This window comes from Dicentrarchus labrax, unplaced genomic scaffold, assembly GCF_905237075.1.
Source record: "Dicentrarchus labrax unplaced genomic scaffold, dlabrax2021, whole genome shotgun sequence".
In the NCBI taxonomy this organism is placed as follows: domain Eukaryota; kingdom Metazoa; phylum Chordata; class Actinopteri; family Moronidae; genus Dicentrarchus; species Dicentrarchus labrax.
Genome location: NW_026136713.1, coordinates 1,451,428 through 1,479,302, shown reverse-complemented (window position 1 = coordinate 1,479,302; position 27,875 = coordinate 1,451,428). Strand labels below are relative to the sequence as shown.

The following is a 27,875-nucleotide window of genomic DNA, read 5'->3' as shown; positions in this document are numbered from 1 at the left end:
ATTCCTGATACATTTTCTGTATGGGGAAAAAAAAGGCCTACACTGTTCTTTAACGCCACACAGCTGTTTTCTACCATAACTAATAGTAGAAAAGAATAATAATTTCTAACACCGCCAGGTTATTTTTATTTTCAAACTTATAGTCTTCAGTCCCAGGTGACACAGACTCAAGTGACATCACTTAACTGACACTAGAGTATATAAAAAAAAGTATATAGTAAAAAATAAAAAAAACTATATATATAAAATATGTGCTACAACCTTTTTTACATATGCAGTAGTAGGCTACTCCTCAAGATCTGCAAACATACCTTTTATATCATAAATTCCTCTTTGATTTATGCTTTTTTTGTCAGATTACCATCGGTTTTATGATTGGTCAGTGAAGGTTCATAATGTTTTTGGTGCAATTTGTGTTTTTGTCTAAAATTAACTAACTTAAAATGCAACTATATGTATATCATTTTTATCTTTTAACCATCTTCAAAATTATTGTCTCAAACCTAGCCTAGCCTACTTTTAGGTCTTCATTTTTACATCTTATTAAGCTATTAGTGTGTTAAAACGCTAAACTAAGATGGGGACCAAAGTAAACGGCGAGAAGTCTGCACTGTATTTGCTCTTTGTATCAGAAAAAGATCCAATGTCCTTACTGATCCAATTTTCATGAAACTTGGAAATGTGGAAGGGTGTAGCATGGATAAAGGAAGAGCCCATTACATTTTAATGTGGATTGCAAATCACAGGGTTAAGACTAATTACATCACTGTAGAAACAAATGCAGCAGGTATCTAAGACATAAGCAAACAGGGATGTGATTTTTCAGGATTAATACAAATAATTCTGGATTTTGCCTGTAGGCTAAACAAAGGGTGAAAATGTTACCTTCACAGATTTTGGCATTTTCTCAACAGCCTTTGTCAGAAATGACACAGGCGTTGTGATGGCATCTACCAGACTTGTCATTTGCCTCACATAGCACAGAAAATGGGACAGATGCTACCTACAGACTTCTCCATGGTTACAGTTCTGTTTAAGTGTAGCTGCGGGTGTTAGCTACAGAGCCTAGCTCTGCGTTGCAGTACTGATTCACTCTGTTGGGTTAAGTTTTGCCTCTGGCATAAGGATAGTAATGTTTTTCAGTCTGTTGTTTAGTTATCTGGTCAATCCATCCATCCAACACTTTGTTCATTCTTTCCAGAGAATGGTTCCTATTGACTGACCTTCTGCCAAGTGCTCCAATCTAGATAAAACAGATCTGCATCAACATTTAGCTGGATTCCAATGTAATTTGTTATGGAAATTCATGGTTGCCTGAAAAGGAGTCCTAATGATTTAGCTTGCTTCTAGAGTTACCATCAAGCCAAAAATATAACTTAAGCAATGATTGGTTTCCAATAGTTTTTCCCCACTCAGCGACACACCCGCTGAGGAACCAACTCTGGTTATTGGCAGCTCCATAGTCAGAAACGTGAAGTTGGCGAAGTCAGCCGCCATAGTTAAATGTATCCCTGGGGCCAGAGCGGGCGACATTGAATCCTATTTAAAACTGCTGGCTAAAGATAAATGTAAATTTAATAAGACTGTTATTCACGTCGGCGGTAATGACACCCGATTACACCAATCGGAGGTCACTAAGATTAATGTGGAGTCGGTGTGTAATTATGCTAAAACAATGTCAGACTCCGTAGTTTTCTCTGGACCCCTGCCCAATGTGACCAGTGATGACATGTATAGCCACATGTCGTCATTCCACCGCTGGCTGTCGAGGTGGTGTCCAGCAAACGATGTGGGCTTCATTGATAACTGGAAGCCTTTTTGGGGAAAACCTGGTCTGATTAGGAGAGACGGCATCCATCCCACTTTGGATGGAGCGGCTCTCTTATCTAGAAATATGGCGAAGTTTGTCTCTAAAACCTGACAGTCCAGAGTTAGGACCAGGAAGCAGAGCTGCTGTCTTACACACTTCTCTGCGCTTCCATTAGAACAGTCACCCACCCAAAACCCCATAGAGACTGTGTCTGTCCCCCGACCACCTAAATTATTTAAAGAAATACAAACAAGAGGAGATCAACATAAAAATATAATAAAAATTAAAACCAACTCCTCAGTAGCACAAAATAAGAGAATGAAATGTGGACTGTTAAATATCAGGTCTCTGTCCTCTAAAGCTGTTTTAGTGAATGAATTAATATCAGATTATGATATTGATTTACTTTGTCTTACTGAGACCTGGTTGTCCCACGAGGAGTATGTTAGCCTAAATGAATCCACCCCCCCAGTCATATTAATACTCACATTCCTCGAGGCACTGGCCGAGGAGGTGGAGTAGCAGCCATATATGATTTGAGCGTTTTAATGGACCCTAAACCTAAACTAAATTATAATTCATTTGAAAGCCTTCTTCTTAGTCTTTCTCACCCAAACTGGAAAACACTGCAGCCAGTTCTATTTGTTATAGTGTACCGCGCTCCTGGACCATACTCTGATTTTATATCTGAGTTTTTATCAAGTTTAGTCTTAAATCAGATAAAGTAATTATTGTAGGTGATTTTAATATTAATGTGGATGTTAACAATGACAGCCTTAGTAACGCATTTATATCATTAATAGACTCAATTGGCTTCTGTCAGAGTGTAAATAAACCAACTCATTGTTTTAATCACACTCTTGACCTTGTTCTATCGTATGGCATTGATATTGAACATTTAATAGTCTTCCCACATAATCCTTTCCTATCTGACCATTATTTAATAACTTTTGAATTCCTATTACTAGATTACAAGCCTTCAGGCAAAACTTCCTACAGCAGATGTCTATCTGACAGTGCTGTAGCTAAATTTAAGGAGGAGATTCCTTCAGTGTTTAATTCAATGCAATGTCTGAATATAACAGAGTCCTATAACAACTTTAGTCCCTCCGAAATTGATAATCTTGTTGATAGTGCTGCTGGCTCACTACGAAGAACATTAGACTCTATCGCTCCTGTAAAAGGAAATTCTTAAAACATAGGAGACTAGCACCGTGGTACAACCACCAAACCCGCCAGTTAAAGCAAAAAACTAGGAAATCTGAAAGGAAATGGCACTCTTCCAAATTATCAGAATATCGCTCAATTTGGCAAGATAATCTTAAAATTTATAGAAAGGCCCTCCGTAATGCCAGAGGAGCCTATTACTCAGCACTAATAGAAGAAAATAAGAATAACCCTAGGTTCCTCTTCAGCACTGTAGCCAGGCTGACAGAGAGTCACAGCTCTATTGAGCCACATATCCCCATAAACTTAAGTAGCAATGACTTCATGAGCTTCTTTTATAATAAAATTATTACTATTAGAGAGAAAATAAATCACCAACTGCCATCAACAGTTATCAGTGGCTCTCCAAGTTCAGGGACTTTAACTTATGTAAACTCAGATATATATTTAGACTGTTTTTCTGTTATCGATCTTCATCATTTAACTTCAATAATTTCTACATCAAAGCCATCAACCTGTCTGTTAGACCCAATCCCAACTAGGCTGCTTAAAGAACTTGTACCCTTAATTGGCACTTCTTTACTGGATATGATTAATCTTTCTTTATTATCAGGATATGTACCACAGTCCTTTAAAGTAGCTGTAATTAAACCCCTTCTTAAAAAGCCCACTCTTGACCCAGGGGTTTTAGCCAACTATAGACCAATCTCTAACCTCCCCTTCCGATTCTGGAGTAGTCGCCAAAGAGTTGTGTGACTTTTTGCACAACAATAGTTTATTTGAGGATTTTCAGTCAGGACTTAGAGTCCATCATAGCACAGAGACAGCTCTGGTTAAAGTTAATAATGACCTTTTGATTGCTTCAGACAATGGACTTGTCTCTGTACTTGTATTATTAGATCTTAGTGCTGCATTTGACACCATTGGCCATAATATTCTTTTACAGAGACTTGAGCATCAAATTGGCATTAAAGGAACCGCACTAAGCTGGTTTAAGTCATATTTATCAGATCGTTTGCAGTTTGTACATGTTAACGATGAATCTTCAATAAATACTACAGTTAGTCATGGAGTTCCACAAGGTTCTGTACTTGGACCAATACTATTTACTTTATATATGCTCCCTTTAGGCAACATTATTAGAAATCACTCCATTAACTTTCATTGTTATGCAGATGATATGCAGTTATATCTATCAATCAAGCCCGATGAAATTAATCAATTATCTAAATTACAAACATGTCTTAAGGACATAAAGTCCTGGATGAGCCACAATTTTCTGATGTTAAACGAAATTCTTGTTCTTGGCCCCAAAAACCTTAGAGACTCACTGTCTAAAGATATAGTTACTCGAGATGGCATTACCTTGGCCTCTAGCACCACTGTCAGGAATCTTGGAGTTATCTTTGATCAGGATTTGTCATTTAAATCCCACATAAAGCAAACCTCCAGGACTGCCTTCTTTCATTTACGTAATATTACTAAAATTAGACACATCCTATCAGAGACTGATGCAGAAAAACTAATCCATGCATTTGTTACTTCAAGGCTGGATTACTGCAACTCTTTATTATCAGGTTGCCCCAATAAGTCCATTAAGACGCTCCAATTAATTCAAAACGCTGCAGCACGAGTACTGACAGGAACTAGAAAAAGAGATCACGTCTCTCCTGTACTAGCTTCTCTGCACTGGCTCCCTGTAAAATTTAGAATAGAATTTAAAATCCTCCTCCTCACCTACAAAGCTCTTCATGGTCAGGCCCCTTCATGTCTTAAAGAGCTCATAGTACCCTATTAGTACCCCCACTAGAACACTATGTTCTCTGAATGCTGGGCTACTTGTGGTTCCTATAATCTCTAAAAGTAGAACAGGAGCCAGAGCCTTCAGTTACCAAGCTCCTCTCCTGTGGAACCAGCTTCCAGTTGTGGTTCGGGAGGCAGACACCCTCTCCACATTTAAGAGTAGGCTTAAGACATTCCTCTTTGATAAAGCTTATAGTTAGGACTGGATCAGGTGAGTCCTGAACCATCCCTTAGTTACGCTGCTATAGGCCTAGACTATCGGGGGATTTCCCATGGTGCACTGAGCTCCTCTCTTCCTCTCTCTCTTTCTGCACCCATTCATGTTCCATTAATGCATGTTACTAACTTCACTTCTTCCCCGGAGTTCTTGTTCTTTCTTGTCTCGCAGGTTCTTATCGATCCTGGTGGAGCCTCCTGCCATTTTCCTGCTTGACTGCCATTGCCAATACTGTTGTTGCTGTGCACCTGTCTGTCTGTCTGTCTGTCTGTCTGTCTGTCTGTCTGTCGGTCTGTCTGTCTCTCTTTCTCTCTCTCTCTCACCCCAACTGGTCGAGGCAGACGACCACCCACCTAGAGCCGAAGGATCTGTCCTAGGTTTCTGCCTTTTAACAGGCAGTTTTTCCTTGCCCTTGTCGCCAAGTGCTTGCTCATGGTGGTACTGTTGGGTCTCTGTAAATAATGTTATAAGGAGTTCGGTCTATCGGACTATTTGAAAAGTTTCCTGAGATAACTTTTGTTATGAATTGGGGCTATACAAAAAAAATGTAATTGAACTGAATTGAATTGGTGGTCTGTCTACCACTTTGGTCCAAACTGGAGTATCAGAAACTACTGGATGGATTAGCAGAAAATTTAGCACACTCATGGCTGAACACCTGGGGCATTCATGGTTCCCATGAATATCTGAAATACTGACTTTGCTTTTCCTGACTTAACCCAAACTACAAGGCTGACTTTTATTGTTTTGAGTACAATGTTTCCACAGCTATTGAATGGGTTGCCGTGGAATTAGCTAAGTACGTTCCTGTTCCCCTCACAATGGGTTGTAATAACTTTCAGTCTGTTGTTTGGTTAGATGATCAGTTAATCAATGTCTGGGGCATTCATGGTTTCCACACAAATAAATCCTTCTGACCTTATTGACGGACTTGGTGATCCCCTGACTTTCACACATGGCAACTACTGAATGGATTGCCATTAAATTTGGTACATGCATTTATGTTCCCATAAGGATGAATTGAAATAACTCTGCTGATCCTCAGAATTTTCATCTAGTGCCATAATTAGGTCAGTATTTTTGCCCAATACATTAGTTTAGGATCAAATACTTGCAAAATTAATTCCCATCAGCTGCAGCGGCACTTTATTTTTAGAGCTAATTAGTTATCATGCTAACACACTGAACCAGTGGTTCTCGAACATTTTCTGGTGTGTTTCCCCCTTGAGAAACTGAAAAGGTTTGCGCTCCACCACCCCACAATTCTTCGTTAGGGTAACCAAATTAAGCATAGCGTTAGTTCAGGCAGGCCACGAAGTCAGGCTCAGCTCTCAATTCCAGCTACATCAGCTGATCACAGCTAATCGTAAACACACATCAGCTGATGGCTCAGCTAATTCCTCCTAAGCTTCCTATTGGGAAACTATATACAGTCAGGTGACAGCTCAGCTGATTCCCTCAAGCATCCGATTGGCAAATATCATTCAGGGCGCCTTCTTTAAGCTGCTTTAGCCTGCCTATCTTTGCTGCTTCCTCTGCAACCCACCTCCACCCAGTTCCTCCTTTTATGTTGTATCTAATTAATTAATGTCATTTTCTGATTGCCATTGATGCTTGCTCTGTTCTGTACCCTGGGGGGTCTCTGCTGCTGCTCTCCTTGTCTTAAACTTTTCCATGTATGCCCATGGAAGGGCAGGGAGGTCCCAGAACAGAGCCATACCGCCAAATGTAACATTCTGCTTTGGTATAAAAGTTCTTTTGACAAAAGTGGTCCTGACTGAACTAATAAAAAAGGATCCAAGGTGAATTTTAGTGAAACAAAGGTTAACAAACTCTTTATTTTCCCTATGCATTTCTTCAACTTAATTTCACCCAGTACTTTTCCTCTTGTCATCCATACCCCCTGCAATGGCTCTATGACCCACAGTTTGAGAACCACTGCACTAAACTAATATGTGAACCATGGTAAACTGCTAAACTGCTATAACTGTATTTTCTCATAGAAAACCATTGCTTCTAAGTAGGCCATTACAGCACTCTAGTTCCAAATAGATACCAAATACATAACACATCATGGGGATTCAGGTATTGTCTTAACATAATTAAGGACAGACCAGTAGTATCATTAAAACTGTTGACTACATGACGTACAGCACTGACAATGTTCCAAGCAATCACGCCAACATAAAAGTACTACGGAACATTGCAGAAACAAAACAGGTATGCACACGCATACACACACACACACACACACACACTACACTACTAAAGGCAGAAAAATAGCATCACAGATGTTCGCTCCTCCACTTAACACTTTACTCAGCACTTTTCCTCTTTCATTGAGTTTTAAACGAGCAGCCACATGGAGGTAAATGCCAGCTCCCACCTGCACCCTGCAATTTCTGCTATTCCAACGGCATAACAATAACAGCTTGGCTATTTAGAAGTGGCTCTGTACAATCTCATCACATAATAGAGTAAGGGGTGGCAATGGTGATAGATCTGCCCCAGCATATTTCTGAGAGAAGTGAAGGTTATCTGAGAGAGCTTAACTAAAGAGCCCCAGTTAGCTAGAGGCGAGTTCCAGTCACTTCAGAATACATTCATTAATCACAGCTAAAGCCTTTTACTGCGACAATGGAGGAGAAAAAGGGGAGGGAAGTGGGGGGGTCTCTGTTCCAAAAAACGTCTGTCAGTGTGTATGACTGAGCTGGGACACTATTCTATTAATGAAAAGGAAGGAATAGACGTGTTTAAGCATTATTGCCCCATAATGCCTACCGCTATCTAGGATTTATTTTTCCCAACCACCCAAATGGCTCCCTGGGTGCTGAGCACACCCAGATAATGCCAGCAAGGAAGCAGAAAACCAATAATTCTGGCTGGGCCGTGGAGCTCAATTGGATTTACTGTCAAGCTCCTTCATCAGTTTAATAAAGTCCCTCTCTCCATCCTTCCATCCCAAATCCCCGGGGCCTTTGTACCTACAAAACCACCGGCATTAGTCATTAAGGTAACTTAAGGGACTGTCTATACTGTTACTGTCATTAATTAGGTCTCATCAAAAGTCTGATTTGGACTTTGGATGTGAATGGCAGCAGTAGTTTGGAATAGACTAGGGTGTTAATCCTGCGCAAAAAACAGAAAACTTCCACTACAAATTACCTAGCAAGTTTGGTTGTGATAAAATTAGTCCTGCTGAAATCTGCATCTCTGTGATTTGGGGTTGTATTTTTTATTTTAATTTTTGCAAGGTATCAAACTGGTGTTTTAATGTAACAGAGCCGAACGTAATGCGTGGCAGTGGAAGAAATATGGTGCTACACTTAAAAATACACATACAGATCATGGATGTATTATAAGAGTAGTAAAGTCTCTGCAGCTGTCACTGGTGTTTCAGGCTTTGCTCTAGCTTTCAGCACAGAGATCAGTCCTTAATGAAAACTACAGAGAACACAAACACCACAGTTTGCAAAGCTTCAGTTAACTTCAGGTGTGCACACACAGAGCTCTCGAACATCACGATCCAACTCTCATGTATTGAGCTTATTTTACTTTTCTATCGTATTACATTTATAATATATATTATATCTATTGAATGTCAATCAAAATACAGCTATGAATCTGACTTAGGGACGTCTGAAACCTATTTTATTATAATTCTTATAATTCTTACAATAATGCTGTTTAGTATGTATCTGGGATGAAACATCAGTACTGATGTTCTCAGATTCTTTCCTTTTACTATTTAATACCTGCAGCATGACACAGCAGCAGAAACCATAAGTGTATCTTTAAATTGAAAGAGATGTGCATATTTACATGTTAATCGCACATCAGCGGTAGATTCATTAGCACACTGACTACGGGATGTTGTCTGTAAATTCGAGTAAAATAGAGACTTTCATCTGTGTGAATGTGCTGCACAAAACACAAACGTGGGAGGTAGTTTCTGGTAGTCTTTTTATTGCCTTTTTAATGGATAGTGACAGCTGAAGAGTGACAGGAAAGGGGGAGAGAGAGGGGTAACGACATGCAGGAAAGGTCCGCAGAACAGACTCGAACCCTGGGCCGCTGCGGCAGGTACATGGGACACCAGCTCCACCAGGTGAGCTAGCCGGGGTCCGTGTATGTTTTGGTCATTGGATTTTCCTTTCAGAAACGGGTATTAAAAAACAGAAAACAGTGGTTATTTGATTTTCGTTTTAAAATACAAAAATTAAAATTGAAATACAAGGCGTTTTTCTTTTTCATGGTCAGAAAGGGATGAGCAAAATTAAAAAAATATTCGATTTTCATTTTCTATTTCATATAACAAAAAATAAAATCACTAGAAAACAGAAACAGAAAAAAGGCCTGTTTTTCATATTCTGAGACCGGATGTTGTCATTTACAGGACGGTGCTGTGTAGAAGAAACAGTAGGTTAGTAGACTGCGGTCAATCCAGCCGTGAGTCCGATCTCCGTGGTCAAATCAGCCGCATTTAAATTTCGAGTGTACAAGTATTCTCAGCATTATGGTAAATGCGGAGAAACAGCGTATTTACTTCCGGTTTTCAAAATAAAGGTATTTAGAACAGTAAGCTATAATTCGAACCTACATTTAAAATAAAATATGTTACATTAAAGTGTTGTGCCCCTGATGAATAAAAAACACTTTATATCAAGTATACTGCACCAGTGTGGAGAAATGCCAAAATAAAAGCCTGATATTTATGCCTCCAGAGATTGCATATTTGACAATATTTGAGGAACTGTAAAAACATATTGCTCAGTGTTTCCTGGCTACTGATGGTATATTTGACTTTTACACATATGAGACTACAACCATACTTAATATCAAGCATTTTTACTGTACCAATTTGGAGAAATTCAACAATAAAAGTCCATATTTGTACCTCCAAGTGGTGTTTTCATATATTTGAGCTACTGTAAAAACACTTTGCTCAATAATTCCTGGCTATGGATGATATATTTGACTTCTACACATCTAAGACTACAAGTATACTTAATATCAAGCATTTTTACTGTACCAATGTGGAGAAATTGAAGAATAAAAGTCCCATATTTATACTTCCAGATTCCATATTTTCTTATATTTGAGCTACTGTAAAAATGTAAACTGTATGTGGAACCACCTGCAACAGCTGTCACACTGAATAATATAAAAAATAATATGTGAGGAAGAGACAGTAGGTACAATGGTGTTTTGAAGTAAAAACTAATTATTTTCCCTTTTACCTACAAATGGACACAGCAGAGCTGCAAAATAAGAAGAATGTGGACTGGCATTGCATTTTGTGTGAAAAGTAAACAAATTAGAATTGTGTAGGATTTTGTGTTTAGTGTTTAGTGTTTATATTATATATAATTATATATATGTTATTAAACATTTGTGTGAAAATTTGTACTGTAAAAACATATTGCTCAGTGTTTCCTGGCTACTGACTTTTACACATATGAGACTACAAGCAGACTTAATATCAAGCATTTTTATTGTACCAATTTGGAGAAATTCAACAATAAAAGTCCATATTTGTACCTCCAAGTGGCATATTTTCATATATTTGAGCTACTGTAAAAACACTTGCTCAATAATTCCTGGCTATGGATGGTATATCTTACTTCTACACATCTAAGACTACAAGTATACTTAATATCAAGCATTTCTACTGCACCAATGTGGAGAAATTTAAGAATAAAAGGTGGTTCCCCTGTATGTGGAACCAACTGCAACAGCTGTCACGCTGAGTCTGTAAAGAAAAATAATATATGAGGAAGAGACAGTAGGTACAATGGTGTTTTGAAGTTAAAACTAATTATTTTTCCCTTTTACAGATTCAGTGTGACAGCTGTTGCAGGTGCTTCCACATACAGTGCCTACAAATGGACACAGCAGAGCTGCAAAATAAGAAGAATGTGGACTGGAATTGCATTTTGTGTGAAAAGTAAACAAATTAGAATTGTGTAGGATTTTGTGTTTAGTGTTTAATCTTTATATTATAATTTTTTTATAAAATGTTATTAAACATTTGTGTGAAATTTTGTCATGATTACTGCATCATTATTGAAGTATAATGAAAATGCTTCACCCATAGCCAGGTATTATTGAGCAAAGTGTTTTTACAGTAGTTCAAATATAGAAAATATGCCACTTGGAGGTACAAATATGGACTTTATTGTTGAATTTCTCCAAATTGGTACAATAAAAATGCTTGATATTAAGTATGGTTGTAGTCTCATATGTGTAAAAGTCAAATATACCATCAGTAGCCAGGAAACACTGAGCAATATGTTTTTACAGTACCTCAAATATTGTCAAATATGCAATCTCTGGAGGCATAAATATGAGGCTTTTATTTTGGTATTTCTCCACACTGGTGCAGTATACTTGATATAAAGTGTTTTTTTATTCATCAGGGGCGCATGAAACACTTTAATGTAACATATTTTAATTATAGCTTACTGTTCTAAATACCTTTATTTTGAACACCAGAAGTAAATACGCTGTTTCTCCGCATTTACCATAATGCTGAGAATACTTGTACACTCTAAATTTAAGTGCGGCTGATTTGACCACGGAGATCGGACTCACGGCTGGATTGACCGCAGTCTACTAACCTACTGTTTCTTCTACACAGCACCGTCCTGTAAATGACAACATCCGGTCTCAGAATATGAAAAAACAGGCCTTTTTCTGTTTCTGTTTTCTAGTGATTTTATTTTTTGTTATATGAAATAGAAAATGAAAATCGAATAATTTTTTAATTTCACTCATCCCTTTTTGACCATGAAAAAGAAAAACGCCTTGTATTTCAATTTTAATTTTTGTATTTTAAAACGAAAATCAAATAACCACTCGTTTTCTGTTTTTTAATATCCGTTTCTGAAAGGAAAATCCAATGACCAAAACATACACGGACCTAGCCGGGCACCCTGGTGGCATGATTCTTCATTGCAACACCGAATTCCAGTTCTAGTCCATGACATCTAAGCATGGCAAAACTACGGTCATGCATCATCATTGGTCACTTTATGTAAGTTAAGAGTTCTTAACAAGCAAACTAAAGGCTGCTATACGCCACACCCTACGCAAGTGACCTCCGCAGTTGTGAGCATTTATACTTTGCTCCGCAAATAACATCACCAAAAAGTTAGTTGCGGTGGGGTTTCTGTGCCACTGTGTTGATTTTCTTTCAAATAGTGGTGAAACTAAAACTCTCCCTTGTCTCTCTCCTCAATCAGTCCCTTGTTTCTTTTTCCCTCACCGCATGTAAAACGCCGCTTGAAAAGTGTCGCTTGTCTGAGAATGTGTATGACTGTTTGAAGAGGGATTCTCAAACAGCATTAACTCATCTGGGTTTTGCACAAGTCGCCTCCCATTGTCAGATAACGCACACACACAAAGCAAAGCAATCACAGTTGTTGGCATTGGCATGCTGTGTGGTTTTATTTCTGGGGATGTGCATGTCAGCCTTCTGTGTAGGGTATGGGGCTACGCTGTACGAGGCTAGCTTGTAAAGCATTGAAAATGGCTGTCACAAGCCACATTATTTGATGATGTCAAACAGTGTTTGAAAGCACACAACTTCTGCATTTCACCGCCCTAAAAACTTTGGATTGGTTTTTGCTCATTTTCTTTTCCCCTTTTCTTTTTTTTTGTTGTTGTTTCCACCCAGTTTTAGCAGCAAAAGCTGGGAGAGACTGACTTGTAAGTCGAAGTTCATGTGAAGGCCAACGGTTGCATAAAGATCAGAGTGTAGAAGACACACACTCAGACAGACCTGTATTTTTATTTGTACTTTAAACACCACTAATAACATCAAAAATCAGTGGCGAGAAGCCTCCTACACAGGGCACAAAATCTTATCAGTGAGGGGGAGGATAGAGACAGGGAGGTGCAGCAGGTCCTTCATTCAGGGCCAATGTGCACAAAGACTGGATGATGGCTGACTGTTATCACATCTAGCCTTCACATCATAGGGATTAAGCACTTAACACACCACCTCAAGGTCTCTGCCGGTACACCCTAAGGACAGGTGCCCCTGTGAGAGCGAGACTGTAGTGGTGTATGACATCATCATGACATGACATATGTCAGCTGTCAGTGAACGCAAAATTGCAGTATCCAATGGGAGGAGGTCAAAGGTCAACAACCAGGAGTCAATCAAGGAAGACACATCTGATTAGGGTTGGATATCAATTGTGTCCAACACCTTGCTAAGTAAGTTCAAATTAATACTTTAACAAAAAAATGCAAAATGACGGTCAACGACATTAAAGAGCGCTTTATTTTATTGCTAAGGCAAATTTGAACTTGAAATTAAACAATTAATAATATCAATATAAATGTACAGATACAGATGTGCTTGACAGTAGAATACAGTGCCTCCCTCTGCTTAAACATCTGTTCGACATCCTGTCCAGTGTTGAAATCCGTTGGCATGAAATACAGCCACACTTTAGACAATTTAGCTTGGCATTTTAACCATGTTTATGCCAGCTATTAGCTAACAATAGGCTACCTGCAGCCAGAGCCATGCAGAGAGAGAGTTGACGTAATGCTGTGAGGCCTCTTTTTCCGTCTGCACCAGACAGCTCTGGTACTGAATCTGCCGACATCATTGTGCATTGTGATTCGGTCTGGTAGACACCCGTTGTATTGGAACCAGTACCATATTGGGACCATGTATCGATACCCAACCCTATATCTGACACCAGAGACCATCTTTGAACAGACAAGGGATAGTGTGATAGACGGTGTGTCTTACAGGACCAAAGTTACATACAGTATTTGTACAGTATACAGTATATATTGTTTAAGTCTAAGGTTTACATTGAAGCATTTGCTGAAACTTCCACTATATCCTGACAGTAGTACGTGAGACAGATAATCTGTGAAAAAATCTGGTTCCTCTGGCTCCTCCTAGTGCTCCTAATTGTATATACAAGAATCCACTGGGCCTTAACAAAAAACAACAAATCAGAGTTGAAAAAGATAGAAAGAAGTTTTGGGTTGGTGGCTTAAATACATGCATAAAGCAAAAGCCGAATATAGCTCTTTGCGTGTGCGTCAGCAAGTGCACACACACACACACACACACACACAAATGTGCATTGGATTAAAACCAAATCCACAGAGGTGTTTACATTATTATGTCCACTTGATCTATATTCTGCTTGGCATTCCAGGAGCAGTAGAAACCCTGATCAGTATCATACTAACTACACCAGAGAGAGAGAGAGATAGAGAGAGTGTAGATGCTTCACTGAGTGACCACAGAAGATGGATGCTGTTATGACTGGAGAAATTCTTCGTTAGCAGGTAATCGATAGCCAGGCTCTCTCAGTAATGAGTGAAATGAATTGGATGTGTTTGTTGTGGCCAGATGCTGCTTCCTCAACATCATCACAACCAGTCACAGACAGGAGGACTCAGAATTTAAATGAGTTTGTGTGTAATTTCTCATAGCATAACAACTCTTTTTTTCCCTGAAAATATTTTGACTTTATTCTTAGTATCTCAGCTGTTTGAACAACAGTGGCCATAAAACTCCATCGCAGCTAAAGGTCCAGTGTGTAACATTTAGGAAGATCTATTGTCAGAAATGGAATATGATATTCATAGGTATGTTGTCCTTACTGTACAAACACTGTTACCTTGCCATTTTTATCACCTTCCATGGAGTCCGCCATGTTGAACCACCATGTTTCTACAGTAGCCCAAAATGGACAAACCAAAAACTAGCTCTAGATACCAGTGGTATACAGTTAGCTGCAATCTGCAACTTCAGCGCTAGATGCCACTAAATTCTACAAACTGGATTTTTAAGCCTGTATTATAAACATTAAATGCATTTTTGCTCTATGGTGATAGAAGTGCATAAAGGCAATACTGTTTCTAAATTATTGTATGCATATGGTTGGTATTTCTGTACTTCAGTGTCTTGTAGCTGTACACATACACCAACGCAAGACTGCCCTCAACAGAGAAACTGCAGTATTCGTCATTTAGTCATTAATCAAATTGTTGTCTGTTTGGTGAAAAGGCAGAAGTAATTTTACATTGTTATAATAATGCAATTAGTCCTGGGCCAATTTGCTTGATGTTTGCCAAATAGCAGACCTGACCAGTAATACTGAATTTTACCACTGATGTTGCATTTCACTCAGCCACTTCTGAGTGGACCATGAATCAGAGTGGAGTTGCAAGTTTTCTGTAGCAACCTACTGCTGGCAACATAACCATTGTAGCAGGTTCTACAGTCCATTTACCACTTTTAACCTTGGCCATGATTTTTAAGGAATGACAACTGTTCTTTGTTGTTTAGTTTGAAGGATTAGTTGGTTCACAACTATCTACCCATCATAATGTAATCAATAATATGGGCCCAGCCCATGGTTCAGTCAGGCTTTAGTGGGAAGGATAAGTATGTGTTTCTTTGAACTTACTGTGGCACTAGATCAAAAAACAGCAAGGAAGGAAGATTTTTTTCCATGCCAGGAAGTCAGACAAACGTATTGCATCCTGCCTTCTTAAACTACACAAACTATGGCATATCGTGTTTCTATTTCTGTCTGTTTCATCCTGTTAATCAATTGTGATGATCAATAGCATTGTGGACCTTTTTTTAATTTAACATCATGTTTCCAAGGGGACTATATATCAGCATAATCAACATGGAAGATTAGCAGACAGAGAACAGAGAGAATGCCGCCTCGCCTTAATGTTAATGAATTAGGCGAGTTGCTTGTAACACATCACAGCGTAATTAAATGATACGGGCCGAGCATCGACGGGCACAGGGCATATTAGATGTGCTACTTAATGTGACCAGGCAAATCCAAGCACCGTATCGATCAGCCGCTTAATGTTCTCAAGCTCAGCCTCAACCCTCGACCTCCATTTCATTTTCCAGTCATTACAGTCGGCCGACAGGATTTAGTGCAGCTGCAGGCAATATGATGATACATCCAGAGATGGAAAAAAAGGAAGAAAGTGAAGTGGAAAAAAATCTGAAGTATATTGTCACCTCTATCCCTCTCCTCCCAGGTTCAAATCAATGAGTGTTGCTAATGGCTAAATGCTAAATATACCTGACTACTCCTGGCAAGAGAGCATTTCATCCTGGCCCTGTCCCATCAGGCCGGGCCCCCGAAGCAGCCACACTGGCAGACATTTCGGAGCCCCCAGTAGATGCTTATCGATGAGTCCATGATTTGGGATGGTGGAGGGCACAGGAGAAAAGGTTTAGGGTTGAGGGTGAGGAGGAGAGACGGGAAAGGAGTTGTATTGATTAGCACCCCCATTCAAAAAGTTCAACTACAGGGACTTCTTGGCCCTGCATTAAACAATATGATGAGTGGAGATCAATGAGGTGTCGGGGGGGAGCAGCTTTTATATACGGGTAAGAGACTGAGGAGAGCACTGTGTGAGTCCTGAGAGAGTCGCTAAGCTTTATTCATTAATTATGCTAGTCCCTCTCATCAATAGACACATGGATAGATTACAGAATGGGCCAAACACATCCACTTATCCACAGAAGTGTGTACCTTGTTTTCCTCTGTACATATAATCACATAGATTCTTGTTTAGAATATTAAACATGTATGTTGGCATGATCCAAACAAGCTTGTATACGTCTCCTTGGATTTGAAAGTTAAAGCCAGATTCTTTGCCCATTCCTCAACTGTGATGTATATTTCACTTGTTGACCCTTCCTGATAGCAGTTGCCAAGCCAAGTAAAGAGAAACACTGGCTTAATGTAGTCCCAGTTTTTGTGCCTCTCATAATTAGCTTCTGTTAGCACTAGCAAGCCTTCAAAAGCACTGGCGGAGAGATTACGTACATGAACAAGAGATTTATTCCCTCCCTGTGGCAGTGAACACAACACAAGGGTCTTCTGATAACTGTGCTGTACTCAGAGCTTAACAAGATGTTCTGACAAACAATAACGTTAAGTTAAAGCTCCACCAGACTCCCTGTCTCTCTCTCAGCGCAGACAGAGCCCAACATGGCAGCTCCTGGCTGTTCAGCTCTGACCACCACTACTGTGGGAATGCACATCTTGAACCATTCTACACTGTGCATGTGGTCAGTCAGCGTGTTTTTTTTTTTTTTTTTTTTTTTTTTTTTTATTAAAAAAAAAAAAATTTTTTTTTTTTTTTTTTTTTATTAAAAATTTAATTTTTTTAATTTTTTTTTTTTTTTTTAAAATTTTTTTTTTTCCCTTCCCCCCTTTTAATTAGTTTATTGACTGCACTGGAGGTGAGGCTCAGTGAATGAGAAGCACGGCACCGCACCACAGAGAAATCTTTAGCCGCAATAGTTAGCCAGCCCCCAGTAGTCAGTGCGGGCCGCCCCAGTGTAGCTTCTGCTAGCCGTTACCCGGTGGTTCCCGAACAGCCGGGAAGACAGGGAGGCTGGGTGACTGTCCGAAGGAGGAATAGCCCAGACAGCAGGAGCCCACGGAACCAACAGGTTCATGTGTCCAACAGATTTTTCCCCACTCAGCGTCACACCCGCTGAGAAACCAACTCTGCTTGAATGACGACATCAGTGTTCAATGCCATGTCTGAATATAACAGAGAACTATAATAACCTTAGTCCCTCCCAAATTGATCATGTTGTTAATAGTGCTGCAGCTCACTGCGAACAACACTAGTGAAAAAACCACTGAAACTAAACAAACCACTGAGCCAACCAATAAATATGAATAACACTATCCCTTCACTGAGGGAGTAACGGTAACACACGCAATGAGAACCACACGACTCTATCTGGTGGTTTGGCCCACTGGTCCCGATTGCTAAACCACTGCAGGTGTGCCTGACCAGTCGGAGGGGAGGGCGGTGCCTAGAACAGGGCACAAGACAGCAGATGCAAAACATACACACCTAACAGTGACGTCAGCCATAGGTTTCTGAAGTTGTGAAGCTCAGTGTGGTCGTTACTGGCCGTCACCATCCTGCCAACTGTAGAAACATGGGGGTTCAACGTGACCTCCATGAAAGGTGACCTGGGCGTCTGTAGATAAAAATGGCTCATTCTCCGTCAACAATACACTAATACTATACACTAATTAAAATATACCTGTGAATATTATGTTCCATTTCTGAAAATAGATCCTCCTGAACATCCTCCTTTAACTTGACATAACTTTACCACTGCATTTTGTCCTTTCCTCATGTGGACATATAGGGGATGCAATCATACACAACAAAACAAAAGGTAAATGCAAATTTATCGTGCCAGAATGAAATCCCCCTTTCAGTATCATGGGTAGCTCCATTCAGTCAGACTTGCCAAAACAATTAAGACGATATCATCTGAATTGCCCCCTACCTGTCACTGAAAGTGGCCATGTCCTTAATAATGCATAAGTTTAATCTTAAATATAAAATTCACCCCCTGTACAGTTGTCATGAACGGGGGAAATTAGCTATAGGGACCAAAACAGTTTTTGTACCAGGCTGTAAGCATGTTTATTTCTGCTGTAAAGTTGGGCATTGGCGATTGACTCACTGCTAGAGCCAGCCTCAAGTGTCTGTTAGAGGAACTGCTGTTTTTTTTACTTTGCTGTTGGCTTCATTTAGAAGCCACAGAGGTTGCCGGTTGGTACACATTATATCCATTAAACAGCACTTCAGTGTAAGCATTTAGCCAGATGCCCTGACGGTCACCTGTCCCCATTTCACTCAGTGAACCACATCTGTACCTTTTTCCTCACAAGCCTCAGTATACAATATGTCTGCACTCCCTCTCCCTTCTGCCTGATCATCACTGTTGCCGTACTACCATTCCTCCCTGTTCCTGTCTGCCTTGAATCACCTCACCTGAAGCAAAGGAAAATAAAAAATATACATTGTTAGGGAGAGCAGAGGTGCTTTAACACACAGGAAATGCTAGATGTTCAATGAATGAGACAAGTAGCTGGTTTAGGTCTTCATCTACATACCAGAAAAAAATCACACGATCAGATAGGTCAAGGTCAAGAGGGCTTTTCAAAATTCAACATATACCATACTCTAACCTTACACCCATGGCTTAGAATTGTGTTCTTTCCAGTATGGACATTTGATAAATCTGCAATTTGAAGACATTTTCTTTTACAGTTTTGGTTTCTGTTCTTGAATCTAGCAACATAATATCAAGAGTGAAACAAAGCAATCATTTCTTACCATTGCTTGTAATTTAATCGTGTCAGAAGACGTGTTACTGTGTTAAGGAACATCATGGTTGTTCAAAGTTGATTTTAAGATAGTAGCTGTGTACACTAAATAATACTTTGTCCAACCTGTGACTCCTCTTACTTCCTCTCATTCTGTACTGGTCAATCAGGTTGACAGATGCTGCACCAGTTATATGAAATAACTGGTGTGCTTTCCTTTCTGCAAGAGCATGATTATTAATGAGCGTCCTGCAGGCAAGTACAGGCATGAATGTACAAGTGTGTCTTCCTGGGCTGAAAATTAAAGCTTTGAAGCAAATTTTCTAACTTTTACATATTAATGGTGACTTATGATGAGAGCAATTGCTGTTGACACCCAAAAACGGCACGCTGCCATTGTTGAATGAGAAATCTAGTGCTATAAAAGGTCAACTTTTCAAAAACTCTGAAAATAGAGCTTGATGAATATTGCTTTTATTCGCTTTCAGAAATCACCCCACTTGAAGTAACAGTAAGATGAAAATGTAGATCTGCGAAGGTCAGTTTCAGGGGCATCTCACACATGATAAAAGTATTATCAGATATTATCATTTCAGTTCAGCAAGAATGTTCAGAGAGAACCAGAAAGTATTGCATTGATTGTGCTTTGGAGACTAGCAGTGGGTGGCTCTTATTGTTGCCCCTATACACTGCATAACATGTATGTAGTGCTATGTTGTAACCCATATATAGAGGAGGTATCTAAATGGATAGTTTGAAGCATACATTTGGGTTTATTTGGCAAACTGGAGCAATAAAATCTTAATTTGAGCAAAGGGAAGAAGCCTGGGTGGAGGTAAGGTGGGATGAACAAGCTAGAACCACTAAATCAGACTCTGATAAGCTGGAACAACTGCCAGTCATACTTGATATTTCCATACCTGAACAAAGGTTCTAGGAATAACCACTAAGACACATGAGCATTCACATTAATAAGCATACGATATTAGCTGGGAAATATTTTCGAGTTCATATTTTCAAAATTCTTCACATAGCAACACATATCATAACTTCTTCTTAACTTCCTCTAGGGAGCGTAGGCCAGTCACAAATGTCCTCCAAATGTTGGCAGCAACCCTTTCGCCGAGAATTATGTTTAGATACAACTCATTTGCTACTGCAAATACATTTGGAGGAAATATAACCACTGCCTGGGTTCAGAAACAATGTTTCTTTGAGTGAATGGAACACTATATTAATGTGATGTGATAGAGTTGCTGTGGGATAGAGGGTGTACAAAGTGCAGGACTGTGACACCACAATCTAAGGTTTGCATCCTTCCTGCTCTCTGTAGTTTGGTTTAGGCAATAAAAGCACTTCATGTTAAAAACCACTGCGGCTACCATCAGTTTTAGCTGTGATGGTAGCCATTTTGTTTGCAGCCCTGTTACATCATTTATGAAGATAAAATAATAAGATCATTACATGAAAATGTTACAGAATACAGCTCGTAGAAAAAAGAAGGAAACAGAGATCGGAACCAATCTTCAGGCAAATTATCCTCCTGTCTTTTTAAGCACAGAAACCAGAAAGGACTGACGCAGGAAGAAGAGGTGAGCAACATCTCCACAATAGGCTCCCCCTTTTTGTCCCAGTGTTCCAGCAATTGTCCTGTTGGAGAGGAAGCTGTGAGAGAGGTTGTGTCAACCGGATTTAACATACGCAGAGAGGAACAGGGAGGACAGGCAAAGAGAACAGAGAAAAGACACAAATTATAAGGGCGGGATGCTGTAACCTGCCTCATTTTAAAAGGATAATTGTGTGTTATTTTTATAGTTCTATTCATTATTCCTATCTGTGACAGAGGTGGCAAAAGTACACTTTCTTTACTCAAGAACTTAAAAAGTACTTATTCAACTTCTTTAATTCAATTCAGTTCAATTCAATTTTATTTGTATAGCTCCAATTCATAACAGAAGTTATCTCAGGACACTTTTCAAATAGAGCAGGTCTAGACCGAACACCTTATAACATTATTTACAGAGACCCAACAGTACCACCATGAGCAAGACCTTGGCGACAAGGGCAAGGAAAAACTGCCTGTTAAAAGGACAGATCCTTCGGCTCTAGGTGGGTGGTCGTCTGTCTCGACCAGTTGGGGTGAGAGAGAGAAAGAGAGAGAGAGACAGAGATAGAGAGAGACAGACAGACAGACAGACAGACAGACAGACAGACAGACAGACAGGTGCACAGCAACAACAGTAGCAACAACTACACTAATAGTAGTGACTGATGATGATGAACATGACAACAGCAACGATGGGGGACAATGAGCAGTGACAACAGCAACAACAGTAACCGTAGCTACAATAATACTTATAATAATAATAACACTAATATCAGTTTACTTAAGTCAAAGTACAGGGTCTGAAATGTAAATAGTAAAAGTAAAAAGTACTCTTAGTTTCTCTGGAGGACATTTCTACAGGCTGTTTCTGAAACTTCAAACAGTCGACTCTTTTTTCTGTTTCGTCTAAGTGAACTATTTGCTGCTTGTTAGCTTGACACTGCAGCTAACCTGTATCTGCTGTATCTGCTCATCTGTTCCCCATATGGGCGGCTGTGACTCAGAGGCAGAGCGGGTCGTCCACTAATCGGAAGGTTGTTGGTTCAATCCCCGGCTCCTCCCTCCACATGTCGAAGTATCCTTGAGTAAGATACTGAACCCCAAATTGCTTCTGATGCTGTGCATCGGTGTGTGAGTGTGTATGAATGAGTTAGTTGCTGTTTGATTTGCCATCACTGCGTGAAAGGGTGAATGTGGCATGTAATGTAAAAGCGCTTTGAGTGGTCAGAAGAAAAGAAAGGTGCTATACAAGTACAGGTCCATTTACCATTTTACTTTTTTTGCATAAAGACTTTTTAGTCTGGCAGTCTAACCTCTGCATTTGTATTTATTTTTAAATTTTTCCATCCAACATCATAGCCCTCAGTTTCCATTTACAACAATGCCACTTAGTGGTTGGGGGTTTAAACACAGAAACCAATTGTGTTTTTGAGAATCAATACAATTTCACGAAACTGAATATCGCAATACAATATTTTTTCAGATTTTCTTACACCCCCATCATCTACCGGGAAGGAAGTCTCGGTGTATCCTCTCTTCACCACCTCAGGGACGGATAGGGCTTCCACTGGCATCTTGTTTACAGACCAACAGGTAGAAGGAGAGAAACACACCTGAAGATGACTGTGGATTGTTGTCAGACTCGGGTTAGCTGCTCTTTAGGTCTCACTCTATGCCACTATTTTCCAGCACTACAAACATCACCCACATTAATTTCCTTCTTCTTTTTGGATTATACTACATGGTGTACTGTTGCTGTGCTGCTTGGTAAAAATATTCCTTTTGACAGTTATTTATAGTTTTTAGATAGATATTCAGATATTCAGTTTCTTCATTTTAGACCAGTTACCTGTGTGTTTGTATCTTAGTATCTAAATCAGTCAGAAGAGCTGCACATTTCAAATGGTAAAATGAGTGACAAAACAGCATTATAATAAAGTAAACAAACTGCAATGAAGTGCTGCAGAGATGTCCTGACCCACAAATATTGTTCTCCAGATGTTTCACAAATGTATTGTTTTTTAAGATTTTTTTTATTTTATTAAATTGTGCTAGAAGCCCTGGCCACAGTTGCATGAAACTGTCCTCTAATGTCCTTATAAACCTTCCCATGTTCAATTATACATTCCCTCAAATAGCTGCCAAATTAGTCAAATTTAAAACCACACAAATATTTCATGTTGATGATGCAGTCCAGTCAAAGGACCTTTTAACCTCTATAAGCACAAGCATCAAGCATTGACTTACTCTGCATCCTCTAAAAATACATCTCTCCTTCTGTTTGTTTTTTTGTATCTTACACCATCATTCTAAGGTCGGAGAAATATTTTTCCGGCGCTTTCTCCCTGAACTTTTGCACTCCTGCTGTGATTCCTTGTAAAAAAAATGTACGCTCCTTCTGATGTTGCACCTCCTTTAAGTCACTTATCTGAATGCCTAAAGTATAAACACAACATACAATAGGAACGAGTGGAGAAGCTGCACAATTGGATAATAGCAGGGAGAAGATGAGAAAGAAAGAATGGGACAGGGAAGGAGATGGGTAAAAGGAATGTTGGGGAGGTTAAAGAAAACATCTTGCTGGGTATTTAAGTGCGTGTTTGAAAGAAGAAGGGAGAAGATGGCTGGCAGACAGAGTGAAAAGCAAACAGACCGAAAGGCAGTGAATTGAAAAGGGCTCAGCTTGACTCAGCAGAGCATGTATCGGAGAAGTGGAGCACAAATGAGAGAGATAGACAGAGAAAGAGGATGAGGAGTAGTAGGCAGAGCATGGAGGGAAAGAGGAAAAGGCCTTTAGATCAATGTGTGGATCAGAGTCTGTTACCAGGAAAGGTGTGTGTGAGAATGTGGACGTGCATGCTGATATTCAGGTGCAACAGATATGGCTGCTTGGAAGCTGATTCTGCATCCCATTTTAAAATCAGAACACAATACTTTGGCACCAATGACTGGCATTCACGTACTGTGTCCCATGCATTGTTAGGTTTAGGCTACTAAAACACTTGGTTAGGGTTAGACAAAATACTATTAACAGGCATACACAGTATATAAAATATTCTGATTTACCTCCAAACAGGTGTTAAAATTACATATCTAGTCTTGCTGGAAGATATTGCGACTCTTTTTTTTTCTTTTTAGCATAGTCACTCCTGCAAATTTCACTTTCTCATGCAATTTCATTGCAAAAAATGCATAAAGACATCACAACATGCATCACAATTGTTTAGAAGAACTGCCATTAAATTTGGAATAATCCCCCAAAAATATTTAACCAGGACACAATCCTTCCCTAACCTTACCTAGCAGCACCATGAGTCATGCTTTGTAATGCTCGGCAGCATCACTTTATGTACAAAATCTTGTGAAACTGCATTTAGATCAACACAAAACACTGTAAAACATCAGATAAATGAAGTAGTTTTGGTGGGGGCCTGTTCCCCCAATATTTTCCTTCACCTATTTGAGGTCTTTGCGATTTGTGTGGTTAAAAAACTCCCCAGGGTATACTTGTGCACATACTGTTGAGTAAATCCCTCCCACTCCACAACAGAATGATTTATCTGTTGGGCTGATATGAAATAGTAATAATAAAAACATATTGACTGGCTGTGGGTTGGGAGCAACCAGATCAGAGGCTGGACCTGAATGTCTTTCAATAAAGGTGAGCTCATACCTAACGTGTTTAGTTCGATCAGCAGGGCTGCTGAGAGTGATGCCTTAAGATAACATGAAATAGCCACACTGAGATGCCTGGAAATGATTGTTTCTGTCCGAGAGAATTGTGCCGTGCTAAAGTGAAAATGCAATCTGAACAAAGTAAATCAAATAACAGAAAATCACAAGCATTCTTGGGGATGAGGAGATGGATGTTTACATCTGATAGCCAGCAGTTAATCATGCTGCAGAAGTTAGGAGTCACAAAATAAACTGAGGGCACACTGCAAACTGAACTGATGCTGCAAGTGTCACCAACAAACAGCTGTCATTTCTGGGAGACAGGGTTGATAGAGACACCCAGTGTAGTATAAACAAAACCTCATGTGACCACTCTTAACCGTAATATATCCTGCCCTTAACCCCAAACGGTCATCTTCTTTGATGCTCGGTGTTAGCCTTAACCTTAACTAGTCATCTCTGAGTGCCTAAATTATGCTCACCTAAATTAAGACCCAACCCCAAACACAGTGCTATAGGAAATACTTTTTGAGGGTGATACAAACTTCAATAAAAGACCAAGACACAACATTGGGAATGACCCTATATCTACCAGAATGAAGAAAAAATATATCCTTTATGCTAGACTAAGAGTCTACAACCAAACTAGAAGCACTGCTATATATAAGGACAGAGGTGCTGGGAGGTAAATGCTAAGAAATCCTATAGTATTCATCTTCCTCTCATTAATATCCTGTTTCTGCTCATTCTTCCTTCCGTCAGTCACCTCTGTCTTCCCCTATCTCCAAGCATTGCATTGCCATTCTATTTCTATCAACCCTTTAGACGTGTGTCCTTTCATTCCAGATCCTGCCACTCCCATCTGCCTTTCAATCCCCTTATTCCCGTCACCTGAGCGTCCCCACCCATCTCCCCTCCTTCACCTCTTCCCCTCATCAGCCACTCACTACATATACCAGCCCAAAGGCATTGTTCCGCTGCCAGATTGTTAAAGTTGGCTTTGTGCTTCATGCCTTTTCTTTCAGGTCTCAAACTCTGTTTGACCCTTTCCTGCCTCATGTTTAAGCTTTTGCACCCCATCTGTTCAATAAATCCCTGAACTTTACCAGTCTGCCCTCTTTGTCTGCATATCCCTGTAGACCCACTCGCACTGGCCGTGACAGAACTGGACAAATTAAAAATGTTGACCTGATGAAAAAGTTAAAGGATCACCAAAGTGATTACAATTCATCATAAGGTGGCCATGGAGGTCTAAAACAAATGTCATGGCACTCCACCCAACAGTTGTTAGGAAATTTCACTCAAAACCATAAATGTCAACCACATGTATCCGCTAAACAAAAAGTCAGAGGATCAAAAGAAGTCAGGAGCATTCATCGTTTGGGGACCATGAATGAATTTGTACAAAATGTATAGGAAGGAGAGTAATGTTGCTGTCTAGCTTGGGGCACTATAAGTAACTGGCTATTTTATACTATCTCTCTATTTTCTCACCAAGCAGAAAGATCCTCTAGAAAAGAAAACAACCCTTTTAAACATTTAAATTCAACATTAATACTTCATTATTTCATGTTTTTTGTAAACATAATAATAATGTTTTGAGTTTCTTAGAATTAGCATAATTCTTAAAAGCCTACTGTTTCTGTGATAATAAACAACAATAAACAATATGTGGTAACGGCTTACAGTTTAGCCTGGTTGGTTGCCATCTTGTTACACTTGTTTACATCTACTGTACTACAGTTAGATGTAAACAGGAAGACATTTAGTAAATTTGCCCCCTCGTATTTTAATACTAACTAATTTAATACTTTAAATCATTCATTAATCCTGTTGTTTTATTGGTTTTATTATGCTTCTGCACCAATTTTAGACCCATTTACTTATATTAGATGGAAGCGTTATCCAGACAAAGCTAGCATTAAATGAATGTGTATTGTATGGCAGAGACTGTATAACTTCATTGCTAATTTCAAATGCTAAATAATAATAAGCAGTCTGATTCTGCACTGCATGTGCGCCCTCCCGCAGCTGACCACCACTGACACTACTGAATATTGTGTGGGTGACCCTGCAATGTAAAGGTGTCTCATGAATGGACTGATGTAATGACAACATTTTGTATTTAATTCAGTTTTAGTTTGACCATTATTGGTTGGCTTACAAGAACTGGCACCTCATGTCACAAACGTTACTGACCCCGCTAAAGATTATCTGAAATCTGGATTCTTAATTAAGGGCTAATATTGACTTCCTATATATGGTGCAATCAGACAAGTCAAGTCAATTTTATATAGCCCAGAAACACAATTTCCTTTAAGGGGCTAACCTTAAGCTTATATGTAAAAAAACAACACCCTCTGTCCTTAGACCTTTAATTTGGAAAAGGAAGAAGCCTGAGGAAGAGCGGCAGAGAAGGGATCCTTTTCCCAGGACTGACATGCAGTAGATGTTGTGTACAGAATAGATCTAACAGTCTAACCCTTATGATATCTGTGTCAGCTTTCCATATGTAAGACTCAAGGAGCCCATATGTACCATTAGAATGGAGAACAGAGGTCAAACAAAATGATCTACAGATATCCCATTGATCTAGTTATTTCTTATCTCTACCGCTATATTAAATTGTATGTCTATCTCTTCAGTCATATCAAAAATAGACATTGTTAACATTACTTCTTGTCTTCCATTAAGCTTTGGATTTTTAATAGTTTGTGACAGCCTGATGCAGATAAAACCATACCAAGCTCTGTATGGTCAGGCTGCTAAAGTTCTCTGACTTGGACCTATTGATTATATCTCCCTCAAAGGCTAAGTAAGGACACTTCGCATGAGTTATAAGTAAGCATTAATGGCATCGTGTAACATTTCAACCTAAATTGATGTATTGCTTTTTTTGATTTTGACATTTTTAATTGATATATAAAATGAAGTCAAAAGTCCAATGCAATGAGATTTATTTCATATTTAAGGTTACAGAGAAGAAAGACATTTTCCCAGGATGTATATGATGGTGGTGTGCCAAATTGTGTGACAGTCATTTCAGTGATTCCCCATCTTTGATAGCTAGCATATAGTACACTAGTACATGCTTTCATTTAGATTGCAGTTTTTCAGTCTTTGCAAAAAGCTTTCAGGTCGAGGACCCTGATGTGGCATGTACTGAGAATAGAACTGTAGGCTATTGGTGGCGGAGGTGTAATGATTATGAGAATGATGTGTACAATGGTTCAGGTGGAGGTGGGTCTTTTCCCTGAGCGTCTTGAGTATCATGTATCATATTCATGATGTTCCTTTTCAATCTGATTAGATTGGCTGTGTTATGTTGTTGCCTCAATTCAGATACTACTTGGTTTCTAAATGCAGAGAATGCAATCGGGGGTCAGCATCAACTTTGCTTTTGAACAACAAGCTTCTGTTGCTCTG

The 27,875-nt window shown here is 39.4% G+C and overlaps 1 long non-coding RNA gene across 2 annotated transcripts in view; it reads right to left on the bottom strand.

Moving 5' to 3' along the window:
* Window positions 1-5,180: 5,180 nt before the first annotated feature.
* LOC127375288 (uncharacterized) overlaps window positions 5,181-27,875 on the bottom strand; it is a 346,390-nt gene continuing 323,695 nt past the window's right edge. For both annotated transcript variants that reach the window (XR_007887359.1, XR_007887360.1), the window contains exon 3: window positions 5,181-5,245. This is a non-coding gene — a long non-coding RNA (uncharacterized LOC127375288). The remainder of the gene's footprint in view (window positions 5,246-27,875) is intronic.